General features: G+C 33.2%; 1 long non-coding RNA gene across 1 annotated transcript; it reads right to left on the bottom strand.

Annotated features, from left to right (window-relative positions):
• Nucleotides 1-6,318: 6,318 nt before the first annotated feature.
• Nucleotides 6,319-7,331, bottom strand: LOC142242984 (uncharacterized). Its single transcript, XR_012724281.1, has 2 exons — nt 6,546-7,331; nt 6,319-6,465 (listed from the first exon to the last, which is right to left on the bottom strand). It is a non-coding gene; the product is annotated as an uncharacterized LOC142242984 (long non-coding RNA).
• Nucleotides 7,332-10,231: the final 2,900 nt, after the last annotated feature.

Raw genomic sequence — 10,231 nt, 5'->3', positions numbered from 1 at the left:
AGAAAATTTTGTAAAATGTTATTTCTATAAAAAGTTTTGTCAAAATTGTATTTCTATAGCAAATTTTGTCAAATTTTTATTTCTATAAAAATTTATTCAAAATTTTATTGCTAGAAATATTTTTTTCTATAGAAAATATAGTCAAAATTTTATTTCTATAGAAAATTGAGTCAAAATTTTGTTTCTATAGAATATTTTGAAAAATTTTATTACTATAGAAAACTTTGCAAAATATTGTTTGTTACACAAAAATGTTTTCACAATTTTATTTCTATTGATAATTTTATTTCTATAAAAATTTAAGTCAAAATTTTATTTCTATAGAAAATTTTGCAGAAATTTTATAGTAGTAGATTTTTTTATTAGAAAATTTTGTCAAAATTTTATTTCTATAGAAAATTTTGTCAAAATTTTATTTCTATAGAAAATTTAGTCAAAATTTTGTTTCTGTAAAATATTTTGCAGAATTTTATTTACTACACAAACGTTTTTCTAAAATTGTATTTTTATTGATATTTTTTTCAAAATTTTATTTCTATAAGAAAAAATTGTCAAATTTTATTTCTATAACAAATTTTCTCAAAATTTTTTTCTTACTGATGCTCACTGATACTCACTGCTATAAAGAATGTATTCAAAATTTTATTACTATAGAAAATTTAGTCAAAATTTTGGTTTCTATAGAATATTTTGCAAAATTTTATTTCAAAGAAAATTTTGCAAAATTTTGTTTGCTACACAATTTTTTTTTAATTGTATTTCTATTCATAATTTTTTTAAACTTTTATTTCAATAAAAAATTTTACCAAATTTTATTTCTATACAAATTTTATTCAAAATTTTATTTCTATATATTAAAGTGGCAGCCCGATTAAAATTCAGGCTCACTTAGACTATTCAGTCCATTGTGATAGGTTAGGTTAGGTTAAAGTGGCAGCCCGATTCTATATTTAATCAAAATTTGATTTCAATAGAAAATTTTGCCAAAATTTTATTTCTATAGAAAATTTCGTCAAAATTTTGTTTCTGTAGAAAAATTTTTCTACAAGTTTTCGACTAAGTAGTGAGTATCAGTGAGCATACAATTTTGCAAAATTTTATATAGAAATAAAATTTTGCAAAATATTTTATTTACTAGATAAAATTTTTTCCAAAATTGTATGCTCACTGATACTCACTACTTAGTCGAAAACTTGTAGAAATGATTCAAATTTTCAAATTTTTCATTGAATGAATCATAAATGCATTTTTGTCTAAACAATTATAAATACCCAATTATTGCCCGAGATTTTGTAGAAGTCTGATTTGAGATTTTATCAAAATGTAGATCTAAATACAAAGTTGTGCAGAGTATATTATAATCGGCACGCCCGAGTTGTGCAGAGTATATTATAATCGGCACGCCAGACTTTCCTTGCATTTTTATTTTTTGTTAAAATAGTGTTTTGTGTTAAATTTGTGTGTATAACGTTAGATTTAAATTTTAAGTACATAGATTTTGTAGAAGTATATACAATTTTGTCTAAATCTATTCAGATTCAAATTCAGGCATATGGGAATATAGACCTTTATATAGCTCGCAACAAATTTAAAGGATTTGAGATAGTATCAATAATTGTTGTCCACAAATACATATACTGTTGGTATCTTCGCATATGTTATATCATTATTTTATTTATTAAACATTGCCCTAAATTTGAAATATAGAGTTCAATTGGCATCTAATTGAAATTAAGACCTTTTTTTGCACACATAAATAAATACGATACTTTATATCGATCCATTACGGTATCCCCACAATAGAACTACAAATTAGTGGTATTAAAATGAGATTTAGTTATATTACCCGGAGTCGACTCCGGAGTCGGAGTCGAGCTGATGAAAAATGCTGGAGTCGGAGTCGGAGTCGAGTAAAATTTGCTCGACTCCACAGTCCTGGTGGAGGGTATATAAGATTCGGCCTGGCCGAACTTACGGCCGTATATACTTGTTAAGATCTAAACTTTCTATCTGATTTCTATCTAAACTTTCTATCTGGAAGCCTAATTATTTTTTGAAATTGGAGTCGGAGTCGAGGCTAATAAGAAATGCTGGAGACGGAGCCGGAGTCGAGCAAAATTGACTCGACTCCACAGCCCTGGTGGAGGGTACATAAGATTCGGCCTGGCCGAACTTACTGCCGTATATACTCGTCTTAACTGACTTTATTTTGTAGTTTGATTAAAAAGTGAATTCTTTCAGTTCATTTGTCAACTTCAAAAACATTTTTTATTATAAATATTTTTGTAATATTTCTTCGGTGTATCAACGTTTTGTGTGATCAAACGAATGACATTTTCAATACCAAGTGTTAGTAAGACATCTTTTATGTTCCCATAACTGAGCGATTTATACTTTGTTTTTTTTTTTTTTTTTTTTTGCGACCAGGCTAGGCGGTTTTTTTTTTGTACTGAACATTTAAATTATTTACACTCAATTCACTCGCGCCAAAGTAAAATTGACAGAAAATGCATCAGAAAATTGACCCCAATATTTACGTAGGACGAAACAAACAAATTTTGTTTTTCTGCTTGAAGCACAGCGGTTTCGAAGGGTACTACCAAGTAACTTTTACCGCATCCACCCCATCATTCTTAGCAAATCGATACACGTTTTTTTTTTTGTGACAACAAAAGCCACTGACAAGTGGTTATGCCACAATGCCATTCAAGTGGTTCTTGTTCCTTTAAGAGCTGGAACTCGTACTGTTCACTTAAGAACGTTCAATGGCAAATAGGCTGCCAAAAATTACACCCACCACTTCGATATCGTTGCAGGCTTTGTTTTGTTTTTTTTTTTTTTTTTGTTAGACTTGAAACAGAATGAAGTGTATGCCAGCAGACTTTACTCCAGCAACTAGATGATGTGGTTTCTGCTGAGGAAATTGGACCAAACGTCTCAGAAAAACAAAAATGAACAAAAGATTGTCAGTCATATGAATAGCTTCGATGAAGAGGGGGGACATTGTTCCATGGGGTGTAGGTCAAACATGACATCTATTGGCACGACCTTTTGCAGTCATGTATCCCAAAAGTAATGGGATAACATGGAACACAGAAGATCGCAAATACGAGGCTTGATTTGGGGGAATCAATAATTTATTTAACAGAATTTATTTGTAAATCTAATATGCTATATTTTAGAATAAATTATAAGTATTGGGTTCCAAATCCATGTAAATTCGTCCAGTATTATATTTATAGATCAGATTATTGTGTACATACAAGCGGATTCGAAAGAACTTCATTTGAAGCAAACAAAAATAAAATTTTATTTATCTTAGAGAAAAGGGGCCGTCACCTTCCCGGTTCATGGGAAAGATAGATTTGTTGCGTTTTGTTACATCTTCTTACATCCAGATCGAGGAACTCTAAAACTAAGATGAGATGCGTTCAGAGTAATCTAGTGGTGAGTCGGGTAGATATGGCTGCTCAAGCTAAAAGGCGACACGCGTGACGTGGCTCTTGATTACTGGTGGGACATATGTTAATTACGCTGGCTATGAACCACTTTTAGGTGGGGACTGAGACGGCTCCTCTTGCTTGATCTTAGACCAAAACAACCTTAGACTGCGTGGGAGCTCTCATGCCTTCGGTGCTGTGGCTGAATATTTCTTATATTCCTGGGTGGTCGATATCTATTAGAGGTGTGCGCGTGACTGCAATTTCACTCACACTCACGCACGTTCACGAACCAATATATTTATTCACGCACGATACGTGTAGTAGCCAATCCCACTCACGCACATTCACGAAATGAAAACCAGTACTCACGCACGCTCACGCACGAACTACTTTTTAAGACTCACACTCACGCACGATTCACCACAATTCACGTGATTCACGACAAATTCATGGGACTCACGATATTTTCCAAACGGAAATCGGCAAAGGTAACAAAACTCAAAAATATAATATAGTTCGAGAGCTAAATTAATTTCAGTTTACATACGAGTATGAATTAAATATTGATTTTTTTCGTGAGCGTGATTTTGCAGAAATTTTATTCACGCACACTCACGAACCGATTTTATTTCCCACGCACGCTCACGCACGACATATTCATTTTAGTCCCATTCACGCACATTCACGAGAGTTCCTTCAAATTTTGTTCACGACTCACGTGATTCACGCGTGAATCACGCGTGTCACGAAAATTTCGTGTCACGCGCACACCTCTAATATCTATACCTAAAGGTATGGCAAATATTTGCCCAAATATTTGCCATACCTTTGGGCAAATATTTGCCTAGTGGGCAAATGAGTGTCAAACTTTTTTCCAGGAGCACTTTCGAAGTATGTGTACACAATTTTTGGAAAATACTCTTGTCGTCATGGAATATATTCAATATAAGCTAATCACGTTTGCTGGTTTGGTTGTGGCGACGAATTCTTTTTCGATTTTAGTTAAATATCCCCTCAGTGTGACCACACCGTAAGTTGTTGGTTTGGATAGTTACTGATATACTGCTTTGGGAACATATAATTGTATCTACGCACCGGAATGATCTTCGTCTACACATAAAATTGATCCAGTTGTAAGGGCAACTTTCTGTATGTTATTCAAGAGCGTATCACTTGACTGAAGTGTCTACTCTCGCGCTACATAATTTTTAAATAGTCAAAAAGGTTTCCTTGTCCGCACCCCAAGTGCTGCCGGCAGGCCACATAGGAATGTTGTTTCTACCGCGGAACTTATCATAAATTACAGTGACTGGAAGGTGAGTCCGAGAATCTTGGGGCAATTTGGAGTCGGAATTTTTTCGCCATCGTTGACTCCAAATCGCGATGATAAACAAAATACGACGGCCAAAGCGCGATCCCGGAGGCTGTACACGACGATGCTGACGAAGTTTGACTGTGTAGTAACGGACGACGAAACCAACGTCAAAGCCGACTACAAGCAGCTTCCGGGACAGGAGTTTTATACGGCAAAAGGAAGGGGAAAGGTAGCAGATATTTTCAAGCACATAAAACTGTCAAAGTTCGCAAAGAAATATCTGGTTTGGCAAGCCATCTGTACCTGTGGCTTGAAAAGCAGCATTATCATAGCTTCCGGGACTATCAACCAAGAAATTTACGTGAAAGAGTGTTTGAATAAACGTCTGCTGCCTTTCCTGAAGAAACACGGTTGTTCCGTACTGTTTTGGCCGGATTTGGCATCTTGCCATTACGGTAAAAAGGCCATGGAGTGGTACGCCGCCAACAACGTGCAGGTGGTTCCCAAGGACAAGAACCCTCCCAACACGCCAGAGCTCCGCCTAATTGAGAAATACTGGGCTATTGTCAAGCGGAACCTAAAGAAGACCAAAAAAACTGCTAAGAACGAGCAGCAGTTCAAGGCAAACTGGCTTTCTGCGGCGAAGAAGGTGGACAAGGTGGCTGTACAAAATCTGATGGCAGGTGTCAAGCGTGAGGCCTGGCAATTCGGATTTGGAAAAGCGAAAGCCTAACTGAATATTTTTCCTGAATTTTATACTAATTGAACTTGAAAAAGGAATTTAATTTGATTTTTTAAATAAACGATTTCACCGATTAACACGCGTTTTCCCTTGACCAAATTTTGACCCTATCACCCTTTAGTCCTTCAAAATAGGATTCCACAGATGATTCATAAACCGATTTCCCGATTTTATTTCTTGAGCACCTCGAACCCTCGATTTTCATTCAATTTGCCTGATAACATAGTTGGATATTTTGTCAATAATTCGATACATGCAGCTCCGATTTCCGGATAAACCGATCTCCCGATTTTATTTCTTGAGCACCTCGAACCCTGGATTTTCATTCAATTTGCCTGATAACATACTTGGATATTTTGTCAATAATTCGATACATGCAGCTCCGATTTCCGGATTACTTTTCTTGAGCGAATTAATGTAACAAATTTTATTCCATTTGTCTGACATTTGGTATGTGATTTCATTTAGACTAAAAAATGGATTGAATATACACTAGATAGGGTCGCGAAAAAAAGTTCATGCAGTCACCCCCCAGTTTTGTAGCATATTTGAAGACAATTTCAGAACACTAAAACTTTTTTTTTCCGTGCACCCTACGACCCCCCGAAATGCAATTTACTGTACTGTGTCGTCATTTGAAGTCCGATCGAAAAGAAACGCATATCGTTGTTCATGGTTGATCAGGGGCTATATTTCGTGCATTGGTCATTTTTGACTCCGACGTCAAATTTGATTTTTAATTTTTTTATTTCGCTTCGTATACCCCTATGATGCCCATTTCTTATAACCATTATAAAGATCTTATCAAAATATGAAACTTTTGCTTTGGAAGTATTTAATTATATTCATAAACAAAAATGTTACAGAGATTTTAAAAAGTCAATAGGTCACCCTACACCATCAAATAGCTTTTGCTGTGTTGTCATGATATCCGATCGAAACCACATGCACATCGTTATTCACATCTACGAAATTAATTTGAAAGGTATTTAATATACACAAACTGTTTATCTGTAAATTTCTAACCGTATCATTGTATACATACTCGTTGTGTGCACTACGACATTTTCTGCGTTATGCAAAGTTCTTGTGTTTTTGCTTGAACAACTTGAGAGCCTACTGTTTTAAAATCTAACAATCAATCTAACAATAAAAGTAAGTGGTAACGGAATTGTGGAAAATTACGAAGATCGTTATGCTGCTTACACATTGGTTAAATTTCTGCCTTTCAACATCTGACTACGCCGTATTTTTTTTTGCGTTTTCTTGTCATCTTCACAATGGTGAGCAATGTTGTCACATGAGTAAATACTTTAAACAAGAAAATATTAGATTAGATTTGTATTTGATTTGAGTACATTTCATGTTTATTAATTGTACAATTTTATTATGCGGCTAACAACTTTTTAGAATTAATTTATAACAAATCCTGTCTAGAATCAAGTTTACTATGTTGTTGGCGACTTTTAATTTTGGATATTATATAACGCAATCGTTTATCGTCTGTAACATGACTAGTAGATTCATTTTTAACCTGCTTTCTTTAAATATAAAAGGAATTCAATAACTTGATGATTTGTTGGTAATTTAGTTTTGTCGATAACCCGAGCTTCGAATTTCATTTTGTTTTCACTTTTTTCAAATACTATCAACAGCCTTCTCTCACAAAAATATGGACAGACTTAAGAAATCATGTAGCGAAAGTGTTTGTTAGATTTTTTGCTAGAACAATTTGAGAGCCTACTGTTCTCAAATTGTTCTAGCAAAAACACATGCACTTTGCATAACGCTGAAAATGCCATAGTGCACACAACGAGTATGTATACAATGATACGGTTAGAAATTTACAAATAAACAGTTTGTGTGTATTAAATACCTTTCAAATTAATTTCGTAGATATGAATAACGATGTGCATGTGCTTTCGATCGGATATCATGACAACACAGCAAAAGCTATTTGATGGTGTAGGGTGACCTATTGACTTTTTAAAATCTCTGTAACTTTTTTGTTTATGAATATAATTAAATACTTCCAAAGCAAAAGTTTCATATTTTGATAAGATCTTTATAATGGTTATAAGAAATGGGCATAATAGGGGTATACGAAGCGAAATAAAAAAATTAAAAATCAAATTTGACGTCGGAGTCAAAAATGACCAATGCACGAAATATAGCCCCTGATCAACCATGAACAACGATATGCGTTTCTTTTCGATCGGACTTCAAATGACGACACAGCACAGTAAATTGTATTTCGGGGGGTCGTAGGGTGCACGGAAAAACAAAAGTTTTCGTGTTCTGAAATTGTCTTCAAATATGGTACAAAACTGGGGGGTGACTGCATCAACTTTTTTTTTGCCTTAGGCCGTGACCCTACCTAATATACACACTATTTCACTAAAGCCTATTTAACTTCATTTTAGTTCATGGAATTATTAAAATTTTCGTTACTCTAATATTTTTTTGCGGACGTTAGCTTGATGACCAAAAACACGGGAAAATGTTATAAGCAAATGAAGCATAAATATTAACTAAATTCATACTTTTCACAAAATAAATTAAATTTGTAAATTTTACTACAAATGCGCCCACCTTGAACTTCGTATGGCACTAAAGACATTCTTGGAATTTTGAACTCAAATTTCTTTCTTGAAACTTCAAAATGATCTGTAACAAGTGAAAAAAAATAATTATCTAATAAATTCCCTTGAATTTGTCGAAAACTATTTACTTATTTTTGTGATATCGTCGTTGTGACATCGCTTGTAATACTGTTTATTTAAAATTTTCTAAAAATAATCTAGGTTTTCTAAAATTAACCAAAAATGTTCTTCGTGGTGGGTTCACTGGTTTTTCAGTGTATTCTTTATTTACTCCTTTATCGCAATAATCATAATAATGTTTTTTCAAGTAATGTAGATTTCACCACAACGATCCCTTTCATCGGGTACCTCGTATGAGACACACTTCTTAGAAACAATACCTACTTACTGTTGAGTTCACTAATGCTCACTAAGCGGGTCAATCATTTGTATGCTAAAGAGGATGTGCTCGAGTTTTTTCTTCCAAATGGGAACAATGGTTGCCACACACACACACACATCTAAGCTAATGTCCTTCTGGGTGATACTTTCGGTCATCTTTCTCATTTCTTGTGAACATCACCTTTGCTCTCATAACCAGCAGTGTTAGAAATAATATTGCGGCATTTTTCAATGGCCTCTTATGCACATGTATTATGGGGATAATTTTTTCGTCACAAAAAATTAAAACTTTTGGAAAACTCATATCGCAAAAGTTTTAACTTATGTTATAGTTAGTTATATAATAAGTTTATTTATTATTGTAGTTTTTGGTTTCAGCTTAGAACCATGCATTGACTAAACTACACGTGTAGCTTAACCAACAGAGGAAAAGTATGCTTGTCAAATTTATTTGGGCAAAGCCCTATAGTTAAGTTTCTAACTCGCATATGGAATATATACACAAGATGACAGATATGTAGATATCACGATTTAAAAGTTCGTTAGCTAACGTAACACTAACGGAGCTTCAGAAAAATGGAGGTTAAAATGATTTTTTAAGAATAGTAAACATGAAAAATTACCATTTTAGCGCGATAATTCGAACCGGCCTTCACACTTTTCCGATGAACGAAATTTTGGACAACAAAGCTTTCTTTTGCCACTAAGAAAATTTCTTTAAAAGCAAATAAAAAACTTTAGAGACAATCGTTGAATCTCTTATTATAAATCCGCGTTTATTTGCTCTAAAAGATAATCTTGTATAAGAAAGGAGAATTTCGTTTGCCTAAAATTTCATTCCGGAGGAAAGTATTTTTTCTTTGGGTGTAGAGAAAAGTCCAAACTTTTATTGGTTTATTAAAAAAATATTTTTAATCAGATTCTGAAAAATATATTGCTTTGCACCGCAATTATTACACTTTTTTAAGTTTCATAGCAAAAATGTTAAATAGCATCACCAAAGTTGCCACAGTTGGTAGAATTTATTTACTTATTTATATATTAACAATCATAATAAATTATAAAAATAAACAGAAAAAATAGGTGCTGCTAACATAGGTTTTCGAGTTGGTAGTTGGTAGAATTCTAACAACTACCAACTCTAAATTGTTGATTTTTTATGTTGTTTGGTAGAATTGTTGATGTTTTGTTTGACAAAATTAGCTATAGAAATAAAACTTTGATAACATATCCTACAGAAAAGAACATTTTCTATAGCAATGAAATTTTGACAAATTCTTCAATAAAAAAAAACTTGATTAAGTTTTGTATAAAGTCAATATATAGCCAACTTCTTTAAAAATTTTGTGGCATTAGCAATTTTCCCTTGTCGAAGCAATTTAAAAATATTTAAAACTTCAACACTTTTATAATTCAAGGGATATTTATTCATCGAAATAAATTGTCGCTATTAGAAGTGATTATAAAATAATAAATAAACTTTTCAAATAAAATAATAAATCATATCTGTAGATGATATTTTTTTTCATAATAACGGCAGAAAATTTGATGACAAATAAAGAAAAAAAGAAAAGAAAAGAAAATACGATTTTTTATTTGGTAGTTTTTACCCTTCACCATAGGATGGGGGTATATTAACTTTGTCATTCCGTTTGTAACACATCGAAATATTGCTCTAAGACCCCATATATATTCTGGGTCGTGGTGAAATTCTGAGTCGATCTGAACATGTCCGTCCGTCCGTCCG

The sequence above is a fragment of the Haematobia irritans genome, chromosome 1 (genome assembly GCF_050003625.1).
Source record: "Haematobia irritans isolate KBUSLIRL chromosome 1, ASM5000362v1, whole genome shotgun sequence".
In the NCBI taxonomy this organism is placed as follows: domain Eukaryota; kingdom Metazoa; phylum Arthropoda; class Insecta; order Diptera; family Muscidae; genus Haematobia; species Haematobia irritans.
This window is presented reverse-complemented; position numbering and strand designations above follow the sequence as displayed.